The sequence below is a fragment of the Stegostoma tigrinum genome, chromosome 20, assembly GCF_030684315.1.
Source record: "Stegostoma tigrinum isolate sSteTig4 chromosome 20, sSteTig4.hap1, whole genome shotgun sequence".
NCBI classification, from domain to species: Eukaryota; Metazoa; Chordata; class Chondrichthyes; order Orectolobiformes; family Stegostomatidae; genus Stegostoma; species Stegostoma tigrinum.
Window position 1 is genome coordinate 40,565,497 of NC_081373.1, and position 27,226 is coordinate 40,592,722.

General features: G+C 42.4%; 1 protein-coding gene across 2 annotated transcripts in view; it reads right to left on the bottom strand.

The window, feature by feature from the left end:
- dntt (deoxynucleotidyltransferase, terminal) overlaps positions 1 to 27,226 on the bottom strand; it is a 308,352-nt gene that overhangs the window by 86,039 nt on the left and 195,087 nt on the right. The window lies entirely within an intron of this gene.

A 27,226-nucleotide genomic window follows, 5' to 3' on the forward strand; every position in this document is an offset into this window, starting at 1 on the left:
TGGACTCACAGGTAGACAGTGTAGTGAAGACAATGTTTGGCACGCTTGCATTCATTTGTAAGGTTATTGAGAATACGGGTTAGGATGTCATAGAACATAGAACTTTACAGCGCAGTACAGGCCCTTCGGCCCTTGAAGTTGCACTGACCTGTGAAACCAATCTGAAGCCCATCTAACCAACACTATTCCATTATCATCCAAATGTTTATCCCATGACCATTTAAATGCCCTTAAAGTTGGCCAGTCTACTACAGTTGCAGGCAGGGCATTCCAGTTGGTACATCACTCATAAGACCAGGAAGAAATTCTGCAATGCAACTATATCCCAGTTAATCTGTTCCTCAGCTCTAGTTCTGGACCTTCTCCACAACATTTTATCTGATAGCAGCTTCATTCATGTTGTGGCTGTATAGGACATTGGTGAAGCACTGTTATAATACTGTGTAAAATTCAGGGCATCCTTCTTTCGGAAGGATGTTGTTAAACTTGAGAAGATGCAGAAAAGATTCACAAGAATGTTGCCAGGACTGGAGGGTTTGAGTTATAGGGAGAGGCTGAATATGCTGGGACTTTCTTTTCCCCTGGAGAGACAGAGCCTGAGTGGTGACCCTTATAGAGGTTTATAAAATCATGAGGGGCATAGACAAGGTGAGGAGCAAAGGTCTTTTCCTAGTGTGGGGGAATCCAGAACTACATGACATAAGTTTAAGGTGAGGGGAAAGGTTCATAAAAGGACCCGAGAGGCATCTTTTTAATGCAGAGGATGGTGCATGTAGGAAACAAGCTACCATAGGAGGTGGTGGAGGCTGGTACAATTACAACATTTACAAAGTATCTGGATGGGTATATGAATAGGAAGCGTTTAGAGGGATATGGGCCAAATACTGGCAAATGGATCTAGGTCAGATTGGGATATCTGGTTGATGTGAATGAGTTAGACTGGAGGATCGGTTTCCATGCAGTATGACCCTACAATCCCAACAAGTTTCAACATAGATAACAAAGTGTGAAGCTGGATGAACACAACTGGCCAAGCGCCATCTCAGGAGCACAAAAGCTGACGTTTCGGGCCTAGATCATTCATCTGATGAAGGGTCTAGGCCCGAAACGACAGCTTTTGTGCTCCTGAGATGGTGCTTGGCCAGTTGTGTTCATCCAGCTTCACACTTTGTTATCTTGGATTCTCCAGCATCTGCAGTTCCCATTATCTCTGATCACAAGTTTCAACATAGGGCAGGATTGAGCAGTAAATATTCCAGGATATAAAGTGTTCAGGGAAGATGGGGAAGGAAGGGAAAAAGGAGAAGTTGTTGATTCAGGGGAACATAAGGAAACAGTAGATTTCCCAGAGCAGCCAAGAACAGAATATAGAACTAAGCAAAAGAAAATGGAACAGCTGCTTCGGTCAGTGAGATCTTTACGTCACTAACTAGTGGGAAACAAGTAGAACAAGTTAGCAAGGAAATCACAGAGAGAGATGTGCACATTATAGAATAGTTATTATGGGGTACTTTAATTATCTAAATACAGACTTGGATAATAGCATAAACAATGAAAGAGAGTCATGAGTTCCTAAAGTGTATAAAATGTGAGGCTGGATGAACACAGCAGGCCCAGCAGCATCTCAGGAGCACAAAAGCTGACGTTTCGGGCCTAGACCCTTCATCAGAGAGGGGGATGGGGTGAGGGTTCTGGAATAAATAGGGAGAGAGGGGGAGGCGGACCGAAGATGGAGAGAAAAGATGATAGGTGGAGAGGAGAGTATAGGTGGGGAGGTAGGGAGGGGATAGGTCAGTCCAGGGAAGACAGACAGGTCAAGGAGGTGGGATGAGATTAGTAGGTAGGAGATGGACGTGCGGCTTGGGGTGGGAGGAAGGGATGGGTGAGAGGAAGAACAGGTTAGGGAGGCAGAGACAGGTTGGACTGGTTTTGGGTTGCAGTGGGTGGAGGGGAAGAGCTGGGCTGGTTGTGTGGTGCAGTGGGGGGAGGGGACGAGCTGGGCTGGTTTTGGGATGCGGTGGGGGAAGGGGAGATTTTGAAGCTGGTGAAGTCCACATTGATACCATTGGGCTACAGAGTTCCCAAGCGGAATATGAGTTGCTGTTCCTGCAACCTTCGGGTGGCATCATTGTGACAGTGCAGGAGGCCCATGATGGACATGTCATCTAAAGAATGGGAGGGGGAGTGGAAATGGTTTGCGACTGGGAGGTGCAGTTGTTTATTGCGAACCGAGCGGAGGTGTTCTGCAAAGCGGTTCCCAAGCCTCCATTTGGTTTCCCCAATGTAGAGGAAGCCACACCGGGTACAATGGATGCAGTATACCACATTGCCAGATGTGCAGGTGAACCTCTGCTTGATATGGAAAGTCATGTTGGGGCCTGGGATAGGGGTGAGGGAGGAGGTGTGGGGGCAAGTGTAGCATTTCCTGCGGTTGCAGGGGACGGTGCCGGGTGTGGTGGGGTTGGAGGGCAGTGTTCGCTCCTACCTACTAACCTCATCCCACCTCCTTGACCTGTCCGTCTTCCCTGGACTGACCTATCCTCTCCCTACCTCCCCACCTATACTCTCCTCTCCACCTATCTTCTTTTCTCTCCATCTTCGGTCCGCCTCCCCCTCTCTCCCTATTTATTCCAGAACCCTCACCCCATTCCCCTCTCTGATGAAGGGTCTAGGCCCGAAACATCAGCTTTGGTGCTCCTGAGATGCTGCTGGGCCTGCTGTGTTCATCCAGCCTCACATTTTATTATCTTGGATTCTCCAGCATCTGCAGTTCCCATTATCACAGTTCCTAAAGTGCGTTGAGAGGCAATTTTTACAGCAGCAAGCTTCCAGTCCAATGTGAAAACAGGCATTGCTGGACTTGGCATTTGTGAATCAGGTGAGTCAAATAGTCAAGTATCAGTACATGAATATGTTGAACATCGTGATAATTTCATAATAAGGTTTAAGGTAGAAATTGACAAGGAACAATCCGATGCAATAAGAATAAGATGGAAGCAAATTTCAATGTTGTACGAATCAGATCCAGATAAATTGAAGCCAAAACTATAACTTAAGATACTGTTTGGGCACAGTCGAGGTGAACACCCATGGAGGGAACAGGTAAGGCAAAAAGTATAGGGTCATTTAGGTTAAAAAAAAATACAAAGCTGAAGATGAAAATGAAAAACATACTTAGGACAGATGCCAGGTTGAGAAAACAATGAGCGGCCAGCCTGATTACAAAATTCAAGAAGATTGAAACAGCAGGTAACAGAAACAAAGAGAATATGAGAATAAACTGGCAGCTAACCAAAAGCGCATTCTGAAGTCTTCTATTAAGAAAAAAAGGAGTGAGCCTGAATAGGCTTCAAAAAGAAGTTTTACATATGGAGCGAAGAGGCATGCCTGAGACAATTAACTGAAAGGTTTGCATCTGTCTTCACCAAGACAAAAGATAATGACACAGGGTATGCTGACGCAGGATATTTTTTAGATAATTGAGGCATTTAGAATTGATAAGGCAGAGGGTTTTTTTTACAATCATTCATGGGATTTGGGCAAAACTAGTTAAGTCAACATTTACTGCCTATCTCTATACACCCGCAAGTAAGTGGTGGTGAACTGCTTATTAGACTGTAATGGATAGGCTGCGAAGTGTGGAGTGATCAATTCATTTTGGTGGGAAGTGTGTGAAGAGACAATATGAAATAAAGTATACAATTCTAAAGAGAGTACAGTAGCTGAGAACCTGGACATTTGAGTGTATAAATCAATGAAGGTGGTAGGAGAGATCAAGAGTATGGTTAATAAATATTCAGTATCCTGGGCTTTATTATTAGCAACATATAAAAGCAAGGAAGTTGCATTAAACCTGTAGAAATTATAATGGTTCTGGGAACTACATTAAATAGATGAACACTTGAAAGGCTATAACATACAAGGTTACAGCCAAGTGCTTGAAACTGAGATTCAAATAGATGGACATTTAATGACCAAAGTGTAAATGATGGGCCAACGGGTGTTTTTCATGTTGTAAAAACTCTATGAATGATATGAAGGTCTAACTGATGATGCAGATAACATTCATGGCAATGGCTCCAGGGTTGAGGAACTTCAGTTATGTAGATAGATGGAGAAGCTGGGATTGTTCTCCTCGGAGAAGAAAAGTTGAGAGGAGGCTTGTTTGAGGTGTTCAAAATTATGAGGAGTCAGGACAGAGTAGAGTGAGACAAACTGGTTCTATTGTTGGAAAAATCGAGAAACAGAGGGCACAGATCTGCGATAATGCAAAGCAATGACAACACGAGGAATGGATTATTCTCAGCAAGTGAAGGAGGGTCACTGGACCCGAAACATTAACTCTGCTCTCTCGCCATAGATGTTGCCAGACCTGGTGTGTTGCCCGAGCAATTTCTGGGGTTTTTTTTGTTTTTAATCTCGAGCTCTGCAATTCATTGTTTTATTTCATTGTTAGCTGCTGCCTGAGAGTGTGATGGAGGCAGGGTTAATGTATTCAAGAGGAAGGAACTGTGATAATTTAAAAAAATGAAGAAGGTGCAGGATAAGTCAAGGAGCAACACCAGGTGAGAGGGAACACACACAGTAGGTTGAAAGATCTTCTTCTGTGCCTATACTCGTTCTGTGACAAAGGCATGATCACCTAGACACAGGTGCAGGCTCTCAGGATTCACGGAAAGCCAGTTGTTCTTAGGCCAGCAGCAAGAGCTGTTGGAGCTCCCTGGGACTATAAGATCATGGGAGACGAAGGGAAGAACTCACAGCATGTGTGTGTGTGCAGCAAAGGGTCAGGGTTTTGAGCAAGAGCTCTCTATTGGGAGATTGGCCACCTCAAGACTGACGCTAGGCTGCAGCACTCTGAGCAATTAGAAGAATATTTCACTGGAGAGGATGCAGAGGAGATTTGCCAGGATACTGCCTGGGTTGGAGTGTTTTAGTTATTGAGAGATTGGACAGACTGGGGTTGTTTCCCTTAGAGCAGAGGAAATTGAGAGTGGACGTGATTGAGATTTATAAAATAAGGAAGGGCACAGGCGGAGTAGACAGGAAGAAGCGTTTCCCATTTGTGGAAGAATTATTGACAGGGGGCATAGATTTAAGGTAAAGGTCAGAAGGTTTAGAGGAGATATGACAAAAAGCTTTTACACCCAGAGGGAGGTGGGTCTGGAATTCACTGATGGTAAGGGTGTGAGAGGCAGAAACCCTCATAACATTTTAGAAGAAATATTTAGATGTGTATATGCATTGCCAAGGCATATAAGGATATGGACCAAGTGCTGGAAAATGGAATTAAAATAGTTAGGTGGTTGTTTTTGTCCCGCATGGAAGTGATGGGCTAAAGGGCTTTTCTCTTGTGCTAGGAATCTTCATGGCTCTATAAAACAGACTAATAGGAAAATCAGTGGATTAGCAATGGATGACATTTAAAGCAGGTATTTCACAATGCCCTCAAAAATTTAGTCCATTCAAAAGAAAAGGACTCCATGAGAAGGATGAGCAACTTGTGGTTACCAAAACGGTGGCCAAGGAGAGTATCCAATCAACACCTAAGTCATACAGAGAGAATTGGGAATCTTTTAAGGAAGCAGCAGATGCCTAAAAAGCTACTAAAAAGGGAGGAAATAGATTATGAAAGTCAATTGGCAAGAAATAGATTTTAAAAAATCAAGAGCTTCTATGTGTATCCAGAAAAAAAGGAGTAGCAGTTAAATAAGTGTGGAATCTTTATGGATTGCAACTGGGAAATTAATAATGGAAAATAGGGAAATGACAAATAGTTCACCCAATATCTTGCATTTGTTTTTATGGTGAAGCACATTATAAATATCTCAAAGACAATAGATAAGCAAGATACGAATGAGTGGAAAGAGTTTGTAACAGTTTCGAGGGAGAATTATTTGACAAGCTAATGAGACTAAAGGCAGGCAAGCCACCAGGACCTAATGACCTGTATCAAAGTAAGTGACGGCAGAGATAATGGAGGCATTGGTTGAAATAATCACTAAATTCTGAGAGGGTTCCAGCAGATTGGAAAACTGTCCATTCAAGGAGAAATGGAAACCAAAAACATGAAACTGTTGGCTAGATAGTGTAATATCTGTCACTGGGATAATGTTATTGATTTCGGAAGAAAAGCAGGACAGTTAGAAAAGCTTAATATAATGAAAATGAGTCAACGTGATTTTGTGAAAAGGGAAATCATTTTTGATAAATTTTCCAGAATTCATTGAGGGAATAACATGCTGAGTTGATAAAAGGTAACCAGCAGATGCAGAATATTTGGATTTCCAGAAAGCATTCAATAACATACGACGTACAATGTTATTGCACATGATAGGCACTCACAATATTGATAGTAATGTATTTTCATGAATTGAAGATTGCTTAATATACAGAGTATCAGTAGTCGTGTATCTTTTCCAAATTGGAAACATACAAGTACGGATTGCACCTGAACTGAAAGGGGACTAATATACTGGTGGAGATATTTGCCGGAGCTGGTTGAGAAAATTTAAATTTGAATGAGATTGGGGGAGCGGAGACCCAGGGTGATAGTGAAAAATGAGAGATCAGTCTGAGGCTGATGTAGTTGGGAAAAGGAGCAAGTCAAACAGTCAGGGCAGGCAGGAACAAAGCAGAGAACAAGGTAGGACTGATAAATTTAACAGCATTTATTTCAATGCAAGAGGCCGAACAGGTAAGGCAGATTATGGTTATGGAAGGTTATGGAGAATCCAAAGGGATCCTAATAATACTTTAAGGGCAAAAGAGTAGCAATGGAGAGAATAGGGCCCCTTAAAGATCAGCAAGACTGCCTATGTGTGGAACCGCAGAAGAAGGGGGAGAAATTAAATGAATAATTTGCATCAGTGTTTACTGTGGAGAAGGATTTGGAAGCTAGAGAACTTGGAGAAATAAATAGCAGCATCTTGAAAAATGTCCATATTATAGAAGAGGAGGTGCCAGACACCTGAAAGCACACAAAAGTGGATTAATTCCAGGGACCTGATCAGGTTACCCTATAACTCTGTGAGAAGCTAGGGAAGTAATTGCTGGCCCCCTTACTGAGACATTTGTATCATCAATAGTGACAGAAGAGGTGCCGGAAGACTGAAGGTTAGCTAACATGGTGCCATTATTCAGGAAACGTGGTAAGGAAAAGTCAGGGAACTATAGGCCAGTGACCCTGACATCAGTGGTGGGCAAGTTGTTGGAAGAAATCCTGAGGGACAGGATTTGTTTGTATTTGGTTGGGCAAGAACTGATTGGGGCAGTCAATATGATTTTGTGTGTGGGAAATCATGTCTCACTAACTTGATTAAGTTTTTGGAAGAAATAACAAAGAGGATTGATGATTGCAGAGTGGTGGATGTGAGCTATTTGAACTTCAGTAAGGCATTTGACAAAGTTATGCATGGTACACTACATGAAATACAGGGAGAACCACCTATCTAGATACAGAACTGGCTCAAAGATAGGAAACAGAGGGTGGTCATGGAATGTTGCTTTTCAGACTGGAGGCCTGTGCCCAGCGGTGTGACACAAGGATCTGTGCTGGATCCACTGCTTTTCATCATTTATATAAATGACTTGGATGTGAATGTAGAAGGTAGAGTTTAGTAAGTTTGCAGATAATAACAAAATTAATGGTATCATGCAGAGTGAAGACAGTTACCTCAGAATTCCAATTACAACCCATCCTTGGGCTGTGGGGGGAAACCAGAGAACACTGCAGAAACCCACACAAACATGGGGAAAATGTCTGTGTGGAGTTTGCACATCACCTGAGGTTAGAATCAAACCCAGGTCCCGGGCATGTAAGGCAGCAGTGCTAACCGCTGTGCCACCGTGCTGCCCAAGGTTAGGCCTTTATTCAGTCGAGTTTAGAAGAATGAGGGGTGATCAAAGTAAAACATACAAGGCTCTGAAGATTCTGAAGGGGCTTGACAAGCTAGGTGCTTGCACTTGAGGGGAAATCTCAATCTAGAGGACATCGTCACAGAACAAGGGGACATTTATTTCAAATTGAGATGCAAATCAATTTCTTCTCTCAGAGTGTAGTGAATGCCTCAAATTCTGTACCCCAGAGAGTCGTGGGAACTAAATCACCAAAAATACTTACAGAGGATGGAGATGGGTTTCTGTAATTGTGGAATTGAGGGCTATGAAGAGCTGGCAAAAAAAAAAGTGGCTTTGAGGCATGGCGCAGATCAACCATGATCTTTTGAATAGCAGGGATGGCTAGAAGGGCAGAATAGCCTATTGCTGCTCTTGTTTTCTTCTGTTCGTATATCTTAACAAAGGCAAACACAGGAGTTTCTCCTACTTGTAATCAGGCAGTTTTTCTCTTTATGAGCATCATGTTAATATTACAAACTCTAACAGGGAACCATAAAGCAATGGAACCAAATAAGCTCCCAACTTAACCAGCTACAGTTCACATTTTGATCCAAGCAGGTTTGCATTGGAAGATCTTATTTTTGTGATTAAACATTCTCAGGTTCTACCTGTCACTTGTTAAAATGTCCACAACTAGGTGATTTTTAGAAACTTGATGTTCTTCTATATTAGAAACACATTTTGATAACTGTCATGTAAAAATTAATGATGAAAGAAAATGGGATTAATTTATCAAACTTGGGCGTGTGTGAGTCCTTATTGAGCATCTGTGGTTCTGGAGTTCAAGGAAGCAATCCCTGCTCTCAGTTAATTCATTCTCAGATAAACGTAAACATAAATATGCTTTACATTTTCACATTATCAAATGCTTTTGATAAATAAATATTGATCACTCACTGTAACTTCCACATTGTCATCCTTTCTAACAAATCTGGTTAAAATAGCAGTAGGAAACATTTCCTTACTTTGCTTGTCATTAACATTAAATTTATGCTTTGTTGCAATAACTCTATTCCCTGGGTTAGGTTTTCTCTTGGATTGTCACCTCTACTATAGACTAACATGTCATTGGCAAACCATCTATATAGTTGACAGGGTAGATGAATGAAAGGTGTCTTCGCTGGCCTATGGCGATGAAACCGGGGGAGAGAAAGTCTCAAACAAAGAAGTGACCAAGCTGATGAATAATTTCTTCATTCAAAGAGTGTTGAATCTTTGGAATTCCACACGAGAGGCCTGTGAATGCTCAGTCATTCAGTATATTCAAGACAAAGGTCAGTATATTTCTAGATATTAAAGATATCAAGGTGTATTGGAATAATGTTGTAAAATTGGCCTGAGGCAGAAGGTTTAACCATGCTATAATTGAATGATGGAACAAGGTCAAGGATCTGAAAGGTCTACACCTGTTCTTTTTCTTACATTCCTAAATCGTATTGGAAGTACAGACAAGAGGCCTAATTCTTTATCTAACATACCAAAATTGATCCTTCACAGTTAAAACTTCCAATATTTTTGTTTTTGGCCGTAAAAGCAGAACAGGTCTCATGGTTTGCAGTATGTGACATGTCACTTAACAGTTTTGTTATTGGGTTCGCAATAATACAAAACAACATGCAATCAATCTCTTTCAATAGCATTACCACAACCACTGAGCAATGTGAGCAGTTCCATTGAATGTGTAAACATCAATCTTGATAAAGTCACTTACAGATTGAGGCAGCTTTCTGAATGATTATTGGTATGCATTTAGCTACAGGACCTGACCAAAATTTCAGAGATATACACTTTCATATAGATTACTCCCTTTCTCCAATTGAGCCTAATGTCTTTTTCTCATACCATAAACTTTTGAATTTGTTATTGTACTTACATTCTTCAATGCAATCAGTTACTCTGTACAGTGGATACAAAAAAAACAGATAGAGATAGTGGGAACTGCAGATGCTGGAGAATCTGAGATAATAAAGTGTGGAGCTGGATGAACACAGCAGGCCAAGCAGCATCTCAGGAGCACAAGAGCTGACGTTTCGGGCCTAGACCCTTGCCAAAACATCAGCTTTGTGCCCCTAAGATGCTGCTTGGCCTGCTGTATTTATCCAGCTCCACACTTTACTATGTAGACTAGGCCTGGTATTGCTAAATGAAATAGGATGAACGTATGACGTCAGTGAAAGTAGTCCACAGTGGCAGCATTCATAATATGATTGAATTTTACACACAGTTTGGAGGTGAGCAGAGCAAATCCAAGACTAGTATTTGAAATCTAAATTGAGGCAATTATGAAGGCATGAAAGCAAAGGTAGCTGAAATGTACTGGCAAGTTGGGTTTAGGGATAATCATTAGAGAAACAGAGGCAAACATTTAAGGGATATTCCAGATTACACAGAAGAAAAAATCTAATTGTGCATGTGCCATCACTGTTAACTAAAAGAAAAATTAAGGATAGTATCAGACTTGGAGACAAACACATAATTGTACAAAAATAGTTGGCAGGTCAGACGATTGGACAGAATATTAAAAATTTAAAAATGCAAAAAAATGAATAAAAGATTAATAAGGTGAGAAACAGAGTTCTAGACAATAACAGCTAGAAATAAAAATTGAAAGTAAAAATTTCTATATATACTTAAAGAGGAAAAATTAACAAGTGAGCATTGACTCTACAGAATGTAAGCCTAGGAAATTAAAAGTGGGAAATACGGAGATTGCAGATTAATTGAAGAGGTATTTTACATCCATCTTCACCATATAGGGTACAAATAAAACTCCAAAAATAGCTCCAATTCAAGAAATGGAAGGGGGCAGAAACACTAGGGAATTACCATTTGAGTAATTGGGAAAATTAGAGCTGTGGGCTGACAAATCCCTGAGTCCTAATGTATTTCATTATCAAGTCTAGTGAGTAGTGAAGGTTGATGTGTTGGTTTTAATTTTTCAAAATTTCTTCCGTTTGCAAAACATGTCATTACGTTAAAAAATAATGACTGTAACACCATTATTTAAGAAAGGAGGGAGACAGAAAGCAAATAATGACAGGCTAGTTTGCTTAACATTTGTTAGAAGGAAAATGGTAAGAGCATTTATTAAAGACATTAGGGTAGGGCACTTGAAAAATTTTAAGATAATCAGGCAGAGTTGACATTGTTTTGCAAGAAGAGAATTCATGTTTAACCCATTTATTGGATTTTTCAGGAAGCAACATATGCTGTGGAGAAAGGAGAATTCATTGATACACTATACCTAGATATTCAAACCATTTGATAAGGTACTCAATCGATGTTTATTGCAGAAAATAACAGGTCATCACACAGAAATAACATATTGGCATGAATAGATATTTGGTTGTTAACTTGATCCAAAGAATACCCTAAAACAAGTCATTTTCTGGTTGGCAAGATTTAACAAGTGGTGTACTACCGGGATCAATGCTGGGTCCTCAACCAAACACAGTGAAGTGCCAGAAAAACTCAACAAGTCTGACAAATCTGAGGACAGAGAGACATGGTTAACCTTTCAGATCCAGTATGATCTCTTCTTCAGAGCTTAACATTTTATGTCTTCAGAATCCTCAACATTTTATAGTTAATACAAATATAACTTGGATGATGGTGTTAAAGGTAAGGTTGCAAAATTTGCAGATTACGCAAACATTGATAGAAACGTAGGCTGTCAAGAGGACATGAGGAGGCCTCTAGCAATATGAATAGTTTAGGTGGGTGGGCAAAGGTCTGTCAAAAGAATTATAACAGGAAAATGGGAAGAAAAAGTATGTTATCAAAATGGTGAGAGATTCTAGGCTCAGAGAAATATGGGGACCTAACTTATGAATTGCAAAAGGTTAGTCTGGATGTATAGCAAGTAATTAGGAAAGCTAATAGAATTCTCTCATTTTTTGCAAGAGGAATTGAATACTAAAGTATAAGTGAAATATAACTTATCCAAAAGAGCATTAGTGCACAATGTCTGGAGTACTATATACAGTATCAGTGTCCTTATTTAAGGAAGGATGCAACTGCATTGGAAACAATTCAGAGAAATTTTAATGGATTACGATCCAAAATGTCCAGGTTGCCTTATGAAAAATGGTTGGACAGACTAGGTTTGTATCCACTGGAGTTTAAGGTGACATTATTGACTTGTATAATTCTGAGGAACCATGACAGGGTGGCTATGAAGAGCATGTGTCCCCTTGTGAGAGATTCTGGAGCCAAAGATCACTGTCTAAAAAAAGTAAGGGGCTGCCATTCAAGACAGGAGAAAGGAGGATATTTTTTCCTCCCAGAGGATTGTGTGTCTTTGGAACTCTCATTCAAAAAGTTGTGGAAGAAGAGTCTGAATATTTTTTAAGTAAGAAATTGATACATTTTTGACAAGCAAAGAGGTGAAAGTTTATGGGGCAGTGAGGGAATAGACATGAATATGGAGTGAGCCACAATCTCTTTGAATGGCAGAGCAGACTCGAGTTGCTGAGTGGCCTATTCCTGCTCCTAATTGATATACCACTGGAAAATACACAACATTGTATTTCATTATAAATATGAACACGAAAACTGACAAAGTGGACCATTTTCAGCAAATAATTATGAGCTAAGTTTTTACTCCGTTATGTTCCAATACACATCACTCTCATCACAAAATAGAATGACAAACCAGTCAACTTACACACAATGTAGACAAGCTCTCGAAGACAAATCAAACAGATATCAGGACACAGGAGCGCATAAAACATAAGCAAAAAATACATTGAAACTATGATATTCAGCTGCTGATGTGACATCTGTACACTCAATGAGAAACAACAGCATCATAGAGATGTTAATACACAACAAACCTGAAAATTCTACTTCTGCTTTCCGCCCACACAAAATACTAAAACGTTCAATATAAATCAGTGTGTTAGCTGTACACCTTGTTTTCAGAGTTCTATAGATTGGACCAGAAGCTACTAAAATCTAGAAGACAAATGCAAAGCATTTAGAAAAGTCAAAGAAATGGATTTTATATAATTTCAGAAACAACGATGCACAATTGGCCAGTATAATATCTTAAAATGAAAATTAAAAAACCGTTAACAGATAAACAGAACTGAGCAGAAAAGAAAGCCTCTGAAAGCAGATTTCCTTGTCTTGTTGGAAGAGGTATTCCAGAGTATATCGAACATTCTGGTGGCAGAACAGGGGGAATACTGAAGCTCCAGGGTCTGGGCTTCTTCTGTTTGACGAACACTACATTCATCTCAAGACACTCACTGCAAACTTTTTACTGGACATAGATTCCCTGTACTTGTGTCCAATGTTCTTCTGCAAGTGACAGTTACGTCTCCCATGCATTCATACTATTTTAATCACTGTCAATTATTTATTGTATGAAATGATGAAACGTACAAATTCTGTGTACTAAAAAATGTATACAATTAACATTGTTTCAGGGAAAAAAATCTCTGCATGTTGTTGATTTTATGTAAATGAAACATATAGTCATGGAACCATTTATATAGCATGAAGCAGATCAGTTGCCCACTGCTTTAATGCTGGTTCCTTTGCAGCAATTCAATTCGCCTAATTTCTCTACTCTATTCCAATAGCCCTGTGAGTTTATTTTCTACAAGTGTTCATCTAACTTCAATCCACAATCACTGATTGTTTTTGGTTTCAACCACCCTCATGTGCAGTACATACCATGTCATTACCACTCATTGGAAAAAAAAGCCATGCTTAACTTATAGAAACCTTAAACCTGTCTCCCTAAGTCCTCATACCATCAGCCATTTGGAACAGGTTTTCCCTGTCTAACGTATCTGAACCTGTCATACATTAGTGGGGGGATGTGTACAAGATTATATTCAATTCATTTTGAATACTTTTCTATCCCATTCTTTTCTGCTATTTGCTTTCCTTTTCTTCTGGAGGCCTTGATTTCTTGCTGATTGATCTTCCATGGTATTATAGTGTGAATGGGATCAACTTCTTTCAAATCAATGGTAGTTTCAGAAGCCTATAATATAGTCAGATTGAAATTCCAGCAAAGTTGCCAGATAGTTTAAAGGTCTTACAGATGCAATTGGACACTCATAGAACGAGGCAAGAATAATGTATCTATTTAAAAGCTATCTACAAAAAGTTCATCTCAGTTCTTAGAATTAAAGGTGAAAATTGGGCAAGATCTAAAAACGAATGGGATTTGTGATACATGATTAACTCACGTCATTTGTGACAATGCAGGCAAGTTATGTATCACCTGCTCATTTACAGGATACAGCATGCAACAGCTTTAAATGTATAGTTGAGTGGTTACATTGTGAGTAGGGGGCACGGGAACTGGAGAGGCAAGCATGAGTACAACGTAACCTAAGGAGTAAGCCAAGCACTCAGTGCCAGGCATGTAACCCTAAGTATCTGGATAAAATGCTTAAACAGGTTCAATCTCCTTGAAAGTGGTCAAGATCAGTGAATACACATCCAAGGCCACAACCCACCAAATGCACCACAACCTTCATACATTGAGCAATATACCATAGACCCCATCACTAACCTATCAAAATTACCAATTACACCTGACACAGTACAAGCCTCACTACCAGATCCTCAAATTGATCACATTTCAATCCATTCAATTAAGAGAACATCATCCAAACACATTGGGCCACACTCACTAACACACTTCCCTCCATCTGGCAGGAAAAGCTATTGCAGAGCCAATGATACCAGCACTTATGCAGCAGTGCATCGACACAACTGCAGCTGAAAGAAACAGCTGTAACTGGCTATCTCCAGCCAAGAGGATGAAAATGACAGCATATTCCTGTCTAATTGTCTTGTCATAGTCTGTTTCTCTCTCAACGTACAGTTTTTTCTAATCTGCGGCTGCAAACATTGCAAACCTACAGCTCTTCCCTCACCACAAACCTATAATTGTACTTTTCCCCTTTCAGATACACAAGAACTAACCTGACAATGTTGCAGGAGTTTAAACCCCAAGATGATCAATTGGTTACACGCCTATAGACCCTAGCTCAGATACTAGCACTCTTAGAGAAGGTAGTACAGAGGCAGGATCCGCACATGGTGAGTCTTTGAACATGAATGCTTTGTTTGGTAAATATTGTGTGTTTTATACAAGGTAGACAAACAGGAAGCTGGAAGAACATAGCAAGCCAGGCAGCACCTGTACAGTAGGAGAAGTCAACGTTTCGGATATTACCCTTCTTGCTGGTTAGGAGGGTTTTTTTTGGTGGTGATGATGTTTAATTTTACAATTGTGGCCAAGGGGATGCTATGATAGCCTGAGGGAATGTGCTGGACTCTGACTGAATCGGGACATGTTCACCAGTACCACAACCAAATGAGCAAATCACAGATAGGCCAACCGGAAAGTGGATATGTTGTAGCCTCCTCTTCTTCCTGCTTCTGGTCTCAAATCAGTATGTATGAAGTCAATAATATCCTGAAATCAGAATGTACAGCACCATTCCCTTCCAGTATCACCAACTGTCAACCATACTGGAGAACTGTAACAAAGCCTGAGTCAGTCAAAATCAATTGTCATGTAAACTCAAGGAATGTCATGATTCCTTTAAATAGCATTGGGTGGCCAATTCCTACAACTGCTAGTACATGTTCAATAGTGCATGCTTCAAAGAAGGCCTGAGTCAAAACAATAAAGGTTGAGAATGACAATGGTGTCAAATCAGCATCACAATCTGCCTACTCTGTGTACTTCCAGCATTCAACACTAATGCCCACACAAATGTCTTGCCAATGGGCTGTGCCACATGGGCTGGAGTGGAAACTGGCGCACTCAGCACAAGGTAAATTTTTCACCAAAAGGGAATTCCAAAAGTATTGTCTAATGCAATTGAATTTTACTGCTACATAATGAGTTACTTGCAAAGTTGCCCATTATAAATTCATCAGTGCATTATCGTATTGTTTCTTTTGTGTTTATTTAACTTTGCAAAGTAAATTGATATCTAAATGACAAGCAAGGTCTGAAATAACACATTGTTATCTTTAAGGACAAAAGTGGGATATTACGAAGGCATAAATCCAGTACTAAAAGCAATTGCCCAGGCTGCACTTGCTGTCAATATCCAAAAGCTTAGCTAAATCTCAGGGTAAAGCCAGACAATGATCACTGTTAAGGGATTTGGGACAGAAAAGAGAGCACAACACCTTAGGATAAGGAAGGAAATGACTCAAAGAACTCTTGGGCCCTTTGATGAAAAAGAATGTTTGACTAAAACTATGGCTTTTTCAGCTTCTGATGCTAACCACCAGGATGTAGTAAATGACAAGGATCTCAGTTTGCTCTATTGGTTCTGCCGATGTGATTTCAAAGAAGTCTTTTCCACTTGATTGGGATCAGGGGAACTGTGGCAGCTTTCCAGGAAACAGTGTTATTTTTCTTCTTCTTTAGAATCAGAAAAGGCCACCGCAAATTGCAAATCAGTGAATTGAACTTTTGTATTTAAGAAAGGAGAGCATCAGAAAGCAAAAACTATTAGCCATTTGGTCTATTATCTGTCATTGTGAAAATACTAACATATATTATGAAGAATGTATTATCAGGACATTCAGAACATCATAATACAATCAAGCAAAGTATGATTTGGTGAAACAGAAACCATGCTTCTCATGGTGGTGGTGTAGTGATCTTGCTGCTGGACTAGTAACCCAGGGACCAAGGCAAACATTTTAGGGACATGGGTTCAGATCTCCCCATAGCAGAGAGTGAATCTTGATTCCGGAATATAAAACTAGCTCAATATGGGCTGCGTGCACACAGTAAATTGCTGAAACTGTCTGGTTCACAAATATCCTTTAAGGAATGAAATCTGCCATCTTTGCCTTGGAGAAATGGCCCAGCCTGCACTTTTTTCTAAAAACATAGAATTCTTTAATAACGTGAGCCCTCTGAGAGAAACAATCCTTCCTCATCTGGGTTTTAAATGTGTGATACATTTTGAAATCTGTAGTCTTATAGTGTTTGACTTTCCACAAGGCATTCAATTAGGCATCATATGAAAGATTACTGCCAAAACAGGTGTTCATGGTGTTGAAGTTAATATAGTGGAGGAAAATCAGAACTTGTTGGAGAAACTCAGCAGGTCTGGCAGCATCTGTGGAATCAGAGTTAACTTTTTGGGTCCACTGACCCTTCATCAAAACTCAGTTTGGTTCAGAAAAGGTTGGTATATTTGCTGAAAATGGGGTGGTAGGAGAGGGAAGGAGAAAAGGATAGGTGGAGATGGAGCCCAGAGAGAGAGAGAGGGAGAGAACACCATATGGCCAGACAAAGAAATGGGTAAAGGTCAGCCTGAGGGATTCAAAAGCTGCGAATCGGGTCCATTAGGAGCTGACAATGGGTTGTTAGTGGAAGCATCCCATGTGGTGACAAGGTCTGGGGTCTGGGGATTGTGATAAGGATGTGGGAGAAGGTGCTCAGTCCCTAATATTATTGAATTTCCAGAAGGTTGCAATAGTACATACATGCTGCCTTCTCCACACTTCACATCAGCTCTGATGAAGATTCATCTAGGCTCAAAACATTAGCTCGCTCTCTCGTCATGGATGCTGTCTGACCTGCTGTGATTTCCAGCAATTTCTGTTTTCGGTATAGATTCCAGTATCTGCAGTAAGTTGCTCCTCCCTGGTAATAAGGTGGAGTTGGGAATATAGCGCAAGAAAACTTGCTAAGTCTCATGGAAAGAAACCCTCTATAAAACTTGCCAAAATAATCTTTTGCTGATTTCTGGTAAATTTCTGCCCAAAGTCCACCCCATTGATCACAGTTCTCAAAGTGCAGTTTGATGCCCTTTGCAACAGCCACAATAGGATCTGTTTGAGCTCATGCCTTAAAGAGTAGGATAAAGTCAAGATCTGTGTATAGCACATTACTGGTACAAGTGGTCTGCAGCAATTACAGGACAAATAGATAACTCATCAGAGGTGGAAGTCACTATTGTCTTTTGCTATAGATACAGCTGGTCATGGGGTTGTTTATAGAAAAGTTGCTGATAGATATGCAAAGAGATAAACTGCCTTGAAAACACTTAAGTCATTGGAAGCTCCAAACAGTCCTACAAGTTTACCATGGGAAGGTGGAGAGATGATAATTATATATCTAGCAGTGAAAAGATTTAGATGGGAAAATAAATAAACTTGTGTATTGGTATGTCTCCTGGGAAAAACTGTCAAAGAACGTGGAGCAGTCCATCATCAACTTGATCAGACCTCGGCAGGCAGCTTGGAAATAGTCATCAACTCCATAGCTGCACATATTAACTCAACCATGATATCTCAATTGACATTGCAGCACAAATAAAGCTGTTCTGCTTGCTGCAATGTGCAAGACTGGAGTCATGTGAACTCAGACTATTGCAGACAACTGGGTGCAAAATTGTTTGAAGGCTCTCACAGTTGTCCAGTCATTAATAGACTACAAGAGCTGCAGAGGTACAGCCACAGAGGGGACACATTTGGGGTGGGAAGGAGGGTTTTTGTTACGGTCATTCCTCAGAGCACATACTATAGTGGTCTCTGAGGATGGCAATGTTCAGTCTCTCAGCAAGTGTCCTTACTGTTAGCCTGCCAGCCAACACCACTGTCAATCAAGATTGTAATGCATTCTGATATCAGGCATTCTACATCCAGTGCTATGCAAAGGTGTCTTGCGGGGCCATCTGCTGCTTCCTCCATGAAACCTCAGCAGTTTCCCAGCTACTGGCCACCATTTATTGCTCATCCCAAATTGCCCTGGAGAAGCTGGTGGTGAGCTATTTTTAAGACTGAGAGACACAGGAGCAGCCATTCAGCTCATTAGGTCTGCTGCACCATTCAATGAGATCATGACTGATCCCAATGATCCTCAACTCCACTTTCCTGTTTTTGCCCATACCCTTGATCCCCTTATTGATTAAAAATGTGTCTATCTCAGCTTTGAATAAAATTAATGACCCAACCTCTGCAGCCTTCTGCAGTAAAGAATTCCAAAGCCCTCTGAGAGAAACAATCCTTCCTCATCTGGGTCTTAAATGTGTGATACATTTTTCTAAGATTATGCCCTCTGGTCCGAGATATTCCCACAAGGGGAAGCAACCTCCCTACATTAACTCTGTCGAGTCCTGTAAGAGTTTTGAATATTTTATAAAGATTGTCTCTCATTTTTCTATATTCCAAAGAGTACAGGCTCAATCTCTCACCATTAGACAGTCACTTAGTTTCTGATATTGACTTAGAGAATATTTTCTGGACTGTCTCCAATGTCAGTATAACTTTCCTTAGATGCGGGGCCCAAAACTGTTCATAGTATTCCAGCTTTCTTGAAGTCTTTGGGGAGCAGGGATGTCTACCATGCTGTTAGGAAGGGAGCTCCAGGATTTCCATCCAGGGACAGAGAAGGAATGGTGACTTAACTCTATGTCAGGATGTTGTGTGGACTTGAAGTGGAACTTCCATGTGGTGGTGTTCCCATGTGTTTGTTGCTCGTGTCCTTCTACACTGCACTGGTCATGGTTTCAGAAGGTGCTATCAGAGATGCTTTGTCAAGTTTATTTATTTCAGATCACAACTCCTTCCCCTTATCTGTTTGGACGTTGTGGATGATTTGCTTTCCCACTTATGCCTCTTCTATTTTTTTATTTCTTTACTTGTCCTATTACAACAGGTCTTTGCTTGTCATTCATCTCCATTTTGTTATTTAACCCCTCCTGCCATCCACCCAAATATCTTTCCCTTTATTCTTTTCTTCCTTCTCTCCTCTCTTTAAAATCGGCTACGTTGCTGTTTTTAAAGCGAAGATTTTTAGATGAAGGATCAACAATTTCAAACAATGGCCCAGTTTCCAGGAATTCAGAGACCAGCAGTACAATCAGAGAAGGGTGTCAGTCCGCTTTTGAGTCCCATCGCAGTGACTCAGTGGAAATTGGCTAGGACATCTGAACTTTCAGTGGACAAACCCCTTGCTCTCGAGGACACTGCGAAAAGTCTACGATTCTGCATTGGACACTTCCAATGCATTTAAGCTGACACACAACACCCTGCTACTCTACCCACTTGTCACCTTCCTTACACCCTATCCCTTGCCCAGCTGCCTCACCATGTTACCAGTCTCCACTTTCACCCTCGTATACTCATTCACTAACAGAGAAAAGCTGCTTGAACGTTGCAAAGGTTTTCAGTGTGTTAACAAGTGAATTTAACTGGTCAGGAGTTCTCCCAAACTGGGGAACCATTGTCATCATCAATGAGAATAGTTCTAGGTGGTTATGGAAGTCTGACAACATTCAGGTTAATGAACATCAATGGGCTTTATTGAATATAACACAAGAGAAGGTAGGAGAGGGCATATCAGAGACTGTACACACTAGGCTCCTGCTTCCAAATAACTTGATGGCATTGTCCACTAATTATCACAGCAACCCACCATACTATGGTCTATTAGATGAGAGGGAACAGATTTAAAAGGAACCTAAGGGGCAACTTCTTCACGCAGTGGATTGTGTGTGTGGAATGAGCTGCATGAGGAAGCGGTAGAGGCTGATACAATTACAACATTTGAAAGGCATGTGGATAGGTATATGAATAGAAAGGGTTTAGAGGGATACGGGCAAATGCTAGCAAATGGGATGAGATTAATTTAGGATATCTGGTCAGCATGGACGAGTTGGACCAAAGGGACTGTTTCCATACTGTACATCTATCATTCTATATCCAAAACCAAAATAGTACGTTGTCTCTGTGAAATGTGTGTCTAAATTTCACAAAAAGCTCTTTTTCCGATTTTATGAAAACATTGTGAAAAAGAAAGAAATTCAGCCCTGAAGATGTTAAAACAAAACGTAAAAAAAAACTTTGCTCTCAAGTACTTAGCAGCCTTTTCCAACAAATTTATTGTAGTAGGAGACAACTATTCTATAGTGTTGATTAATGACCTCGTTTACTTCCTTCCAAAACACGATGAAAAGATTATTCAATCGAAAATCCAAAGATAGAGTGGAAGCCCATTGTAAGACAGATGTGTCCAGAAATATCTGCAGCAAAATGGACTTACCGCTGTAATTTATAACAGAGACTGCCGCACTTAATTCTGGACGGAGTGTAGTGTAGAGTTCATTCAACTCCCAGAGCAAATACTTGAAATGAAAGGATTCCACCTGTAAAGTACTTCACCACATCGTTCAAAAACATCTCAAAGCACTTCTCATACAGCTAATTAATTTTGAAGTGGAAAAAGTGCTATTCTTTACATTGTTGTTGTTGTTCCTTGAGGAAGAACTAATGCCATCCAGAACACAAGGAGAAATCAGTACTTGTTTACAAAAAGTGCCATGGGATTGTTAACATGGGCCTGAAACAGTGGAACCATTCCTGTTTCAAATTAAAGACTGAGCTGAGGAGATGTCCATGTTTGGGAATGTTGTCTAGGGAGGGTCTGCTCACTGTGTTGTATGAGCTGCTGCTCATGATGGACGTTGCTGCCACCATCTTCCTTAAGTGTAGAAAAGTAAAGGGCTTGCTCGTCTAATGCGGTGTAAGGAAACAATTTCCTGGTCCAACAGAAGAATCTTTTGTGGATAACAAGATGAAGTTGTTGTGTCCAGATGACATGAAGAGAAAGTTGAAACAAAAGCAGAAGTTTTTGTTTTAAAAATTTACTCATGGGATGATGGCATCATTGGCAGGCCAGCATTTATTACCCACCACTAATTGTGAGGGCTGTTGAGAGTCATTGCTGTGTTCTGGAGTCACTTGTAGGCCAGACCAGGTCAGGATTTCCTCCCCTAAAAGGACATTAGTGAAACAGATGGGTTTTTCCCTCAACATTTGACAATGGAGTCATTGTCATCGTTCGGCTCTTAATTCCATATTTTTTTAAAAATTGAATTTAATTGAAGTTAAATTCCACCATCTGCCATAGCCAGACTTAACCTGGATCCTCAGAACATTACCTGGGTCTCCAGACTGATATTGTAGCAAAAATACCACAAGGCTATTGCCTCCCCTTGCTGGGAAAGCTCAGGAATCTGGCTGCATTTGTGGAGAGAAAACATTGAGACCTTTTTCTGAAAAAGGGTCACTGGACTCAAAACTCTAACTCTGTTTTTTCTCTCCACAGATGCTGCCAGACCTGTTGAGCTTTTCCAGCAATTTCTTTTTATGATTCAGATTTCTAGCATCCTTGCTCTTTGTTTTATTTTAAAGAAGAGAAAGATCTTAACCCTTGAAAAAAAAGACAGTATCGTATTTAAATTAATAAAATGTGAGGCTGGATGAACACAGCAGGCCAAGCAGCATCTCAGGAGCACAAAAGCTGACGTTTCGGGCCTAGACCCTTCATCAGAGAGGGGGATGGGGGGAGGGAACGGGAATAAATAGGGAGAGAGGGGGAGGCGGACCGAAGATGGAGAGTGAAGAAGATAGGTGGAGAGGGTGTAGGTGGGGAGGTAGGGAGGGGATAGGTCAGTCCAGGGAAGACGGACAGGTCAAGGAGGTGGGATGAGGTTAGTAGGTAGCTGGGGGTGTGGCTTGGGGTGGGAGGAAGGGATGGGTGAGAGGAAGAACCGGTTAGGGAGGCAGAGACAGGTTGGACTGGTTTTGGGATGCAGTGGGTGGGGGGGAAGAGCTGGGCTGGTTGTGTGGTGCAGTGGGGGGAGGGGATGAACTGGGCTGGTTTAGGGATGCAGTAGGGGAAGGGGAGATTTTGAAACTGGTGAAGTCCACATTGATACCATATGGCTGCAGGGTTCCCAGGCGGAATATGAGTTGCTGTTCCTGCAACCTTCGGGTGGCATCATTGTGGCAGTGCAGGAGGCCCATGATGGACATGTCATCAAGAGAATGGGTGGGGGAGTGGAAATGGTTTGCGACTGGGAGGTGCAGTTGTTTGTTGCGAACTGAGCGGAGGTGTTCTGCAAAGCGGTCCCCAAGCCTCCGCTTGGTTTCCCCAATGTAGAGGAAGCCGCACCGGGTACAGTGGATGCAGTATACCACATTGGCAGATGTGCAGGTGAACCTCTGCTTAATGTGGAATGTCATCTTGGGGCCTGGGATGGGGGTGAGGGAGGAGGTGTGGGGACAAGTGTAGCATTTCCTGCGGTTGCAGGGGAAGGTGCCGGGTGTGGTGGGGTTGGAGGGCAGTGTGGAGCGAACAAGGGAGTCACGGAGAGAGTGGTCTCTCCGGAAAGCAGACAGGGGAGGGGATGGAAAAATGTCTTGGGTGGTGGGGTCGGATTGTAAATGGCGGAAGTGTCGGAGGATAATGCGTTGTATCCGGAGGTTGGTAGGGTGGTGTGTGAGAACGAGGGGGGTCCTCTTGGGGCGGTTGTGGCGGGGGCGGGGTGTGAGGGATGTGTCGCGGGAAATGCGGGAGACGCGGTCAAGGGCGTTCTCGATCACCGTGGGGGGAAAGTTGCGGTCCCTCAAGAACTTGGACATCTGGGATGTGCGGGAGTGGAATGTCTTATCGTGGGAGCAGATGCGGCGGAGGCGGAGGAATTGGGAATAGGGGATGGAATTTTTGCAGGAGGGTGGGTGGGAGGAGGTGTATTCTAGGTAGCTGTGGGAGTCGGTGGGCTTGAAATGGACATCAGTTACAAGCTGGTTGCCTGAGATGGAGACTGAGAGGTCCAGGAAGGTGAGGGATGTGCTGGAGATGGCCCAGGTGAACTGAAGGTTGGGGTGGAAGGTGTTGGTGAAGTGGATGAACTGTTCGAGCTCCTCTGGGGAGCAAGAGGCGGCGCCGATACAGTCATCAATGTACCGGAGGAAGAGGTGGGGTTTGGGGCCTGTGTAGGTGCGGAAGAGGGACTGTTCCACGTAACCTACAAAGAGGCAGGCATAGCTGGGGCCCATGCGGGTGCCCATGGCCACCCTCTTAGTCTGTAGGAAGTGGGAGGAGTCAAAAGAGAAGTTGTTGAGTGTGAGGACGAGTTCAGCTAGGCGGATGAGAGTGTCGGTGGAGGGGGCCTGGTCGGGCCTGCTGGACAGGAAGAAGCGGAGGGCCTTGAGGCCATCTCCATGCGGAATGCAGGTGTACAGGGACTGGACGTCCATGGTGAATATGAGGTGTTGGGGGCCAGGGAATTGGAAGTCCTGGAGGAGGTGGAGGGCGTGGGTGGTGTCACGGACATAGGTGGGGAGTTCCTGGACCAAAGGGGAGAAAATGGAGTCCAGATAGGTGGAGATGAGTTCGGTGGGGCAGGAGCAGGCTGAGACGATGGGTCGACCAGGGCAGGCAGGTTTGTGGATTTTGGGAAGGAGATAGAAACGGGCCGTGCGGGGTTGGGGAACAATGAGGTTGGAGGCTGTGGGTGGGAGGTCCCCTGAGGTGATGAGGTCATGAATGGTGTTGGAGATGATGGTTTGGTGCTCGGGTGTGGGGTCATGATCGAGGAGGCGGTAGGAGGTGGTGTCGGAGAGTTGGCGTCTGGCCTCGGCGATGTAGAGGTCAGTGCGCCATACTACCACTGCGCCACCCTTGTCTGCGGGTTTGATGGTGATTTGTTTTTAAAAGAAATGGACTCTTGCCAAATTGAAAAAGTCCGCAACTGAAAACAGAATAGTCCAGTTGGCTATTTTTAGAAATTATCAGCAATTAACAGATTAGAAACAAAGAAACAAAGTCAATGTCTCTAAGGTGTCACATGTCCCACTTGAAGTTCTAGTCAGGCCAAACACAAAGGAACTTCAGATGATGGCTGGAATCCTACATGGGCCTGAACAATGTAGGCTTTGGTGAGAAATAAGGCAGAATCAAGCCAGAAGTCTGGTCAGGACTCTCTCAACGTCAGCAGCAACTTTTATGCAAGTTCTACATGTTGAGGCAAGGGTTCTCATTTGGGAGTAGTGAGTAGCCTAAAAAGGGGTACAGATTGTTGATGACCTAATTAATTGTGCAGCTCACCTCTTCAGCACACGGTTTCCTATCCTACCACCTCTGGGAGGATCCTAGATGCCAAGAATTCTCGACATGGAAGTCAGAGCAGGAACCTGTCAGCTTCAACAGCAAACAAACTCCATGCTACTCAGCATGAAATATCACATCATGCTATAAGCACCAACTGCACACACCTCTCATTGATAAACATTGGACATGTCATTTTCTACCCCTCAAAATCCTCATAGCACCTATCAATCCACCTGCAGGATACTCACAAAGACTTGAATTGCAGGTGGGACGTACTGACCACCAGCATTGAGAAGGCTACTACAAAAACTCTTTGCACTGAGGGGAAAGCATCCAGCTTATGGGTTGGACCAGGTTTTGTCTCAGGGCTGCTCACTTGCTCTCTTAGCACTTCCTTAGCACATATTTACATGCTCACAGTATCCATGCCTTGCTATGCTTTGCCTGTTACAGCATTGAAGCTTTAGCCAGAGACTAAAGGCTATGAAGTACTGTCATAGTGACGTGCCCTTTTGCACAGACGCACAGACAGGATGCTTGTTGTGTTTGTCAGCAGGAGTCTGTCTGGTATATGATGCACCAAGACTTCAAACTAACACTGACAGTATGTGCCAGCTGCCTGCACAGCAAGCTCACTGCATGTTCATTCAATCAAATGATTATGCCACAAACTGGAAGGGGGTAACCCTCAGCCCAATCCAGGGATCAGTGCTGGACCCCTGTTGTTTGTGATATATATGAATGATTTGGAGGGGAACATAGGTGATCTGATTAGTAAGTTTGCAGGTGAAACAAAGATTGGAGGAGCTGCTGATACTGAGGAGGATTGCCAGAGGACACAGCAGGATACAGATAAGGTGGAATGTTAGGTGGACAAATGGCAGATGGAATTTGATTTGGACAAATGCATGATGCTGTGTTTTGGAAGGTCCAATGCAGGATGAAAATATACAGTGAATGGGAGATACCTCAATAACATCAACACACTGAGGTGTCTGGGTGCACATGTCCACAGTCCTCTGAAAGTGTCAACAGGTAGATAAGGTGGTCAAGAAGATAAATAGCATGTTTACCTTCATCAGTCAGGGCACAGAGTATAACAACTGACATGTCATGTAGCAGCTGTATAGAACTTTAGTTAGGCCACATTTAGAATATTGCAACCAATTCTGGTCACCACAATACCAGGAGAACTTGGAGCCTCAGAAAGGGTACAGAAACAGCTACCTGGATGTCACCTGCTTTGAAGGATATTAGCTATGGAGTAGTGATTGGGCAAATTTGGTTTGTTTTCATGTGACTGCCAAAAGATGAGGTGGGAGGGGCAACCTGATAGAAGTTTACAAAATTGCGAGAGGCTTGGACAGAATGGATAGCCAGAGTCAATTACCAGGGGACATAGATTTAAGCTAAAATGGGGTAAGTTTAAAGGCGATGTGGAAGACATTTTTTTTTACACAGAGAACAATAAGTGCCTGGAATGCGCTGCAAGAGGTGATAGTGGAGATGGAGACAACAACAACATTTAAGAAGTATCTTGTCAGATAGATGAACAGGCAGGGACTAGAAGGGTATAGACCACATAGAGGCAAAAGGGGGTTTAGAAACGTATCACGTCTTAGTGTAGTCTTGATAGGCTGAAGGGCCTGTTCCAGCGCTGAAGTGTTCTTTATTCACTTATGGGGCGTGCCACTGAGGGTCTGAGGATCCTTGTAATATCAGGTATGGGCAGAGTCGAAAAGCTTCATCATGGTCATTCATCTGCTTGGGCATCTCATAGTCAGGAGATAAGGGCCATCACAGTCTGGGGAGTGGGTAACAGTCCCAGAAGGCCAACAGCAGCGGCAACAGTCAGGGCAATTGTGTATCATCAATCAGGGAACTGCAAATACATCAGCCAGGTGGGAGAGGGGACTCATTGCCTATTAGGGGGAGGGGGGGTTCAATGCTGGGGACAGTACTCAGTTACATGTGTTGAAGTAGGGACAAGGACAGCGATGGGGTCATGGTAGGGAGCAGGAGCAGTTAAATTGAATCGCATGGGAGGACATGATGATCCATGTGATGGGGATTATTGGCAGTGGCCACCACCATGGCTTCCACAGGACGAGCGGAAATGACTAGCGTGGATGAAATCAAGGTAAAAGTTTGGGGCCCAGGGAGGACAGTTGGAGGAAAAGTTGAATATGGTGGGTCACTACCTGGGTCATGGCATGGCCGGTACGCTAGGCAAAAGGGGACGTGGAGACTCTGGGGTTACCTAGCAACCAGACCAAGGTTGGTGCTGATAGTGCCACCATGAGCTGTGTTCCCTGCCAGAATGCTTCAAAGGAAAGCCAAAACACACGATGTTTGATTCCGTGCTATTTTCTTCTGTGACATGCAATGGGCTCCATTGGGGGGCCAATGAAATCCTTT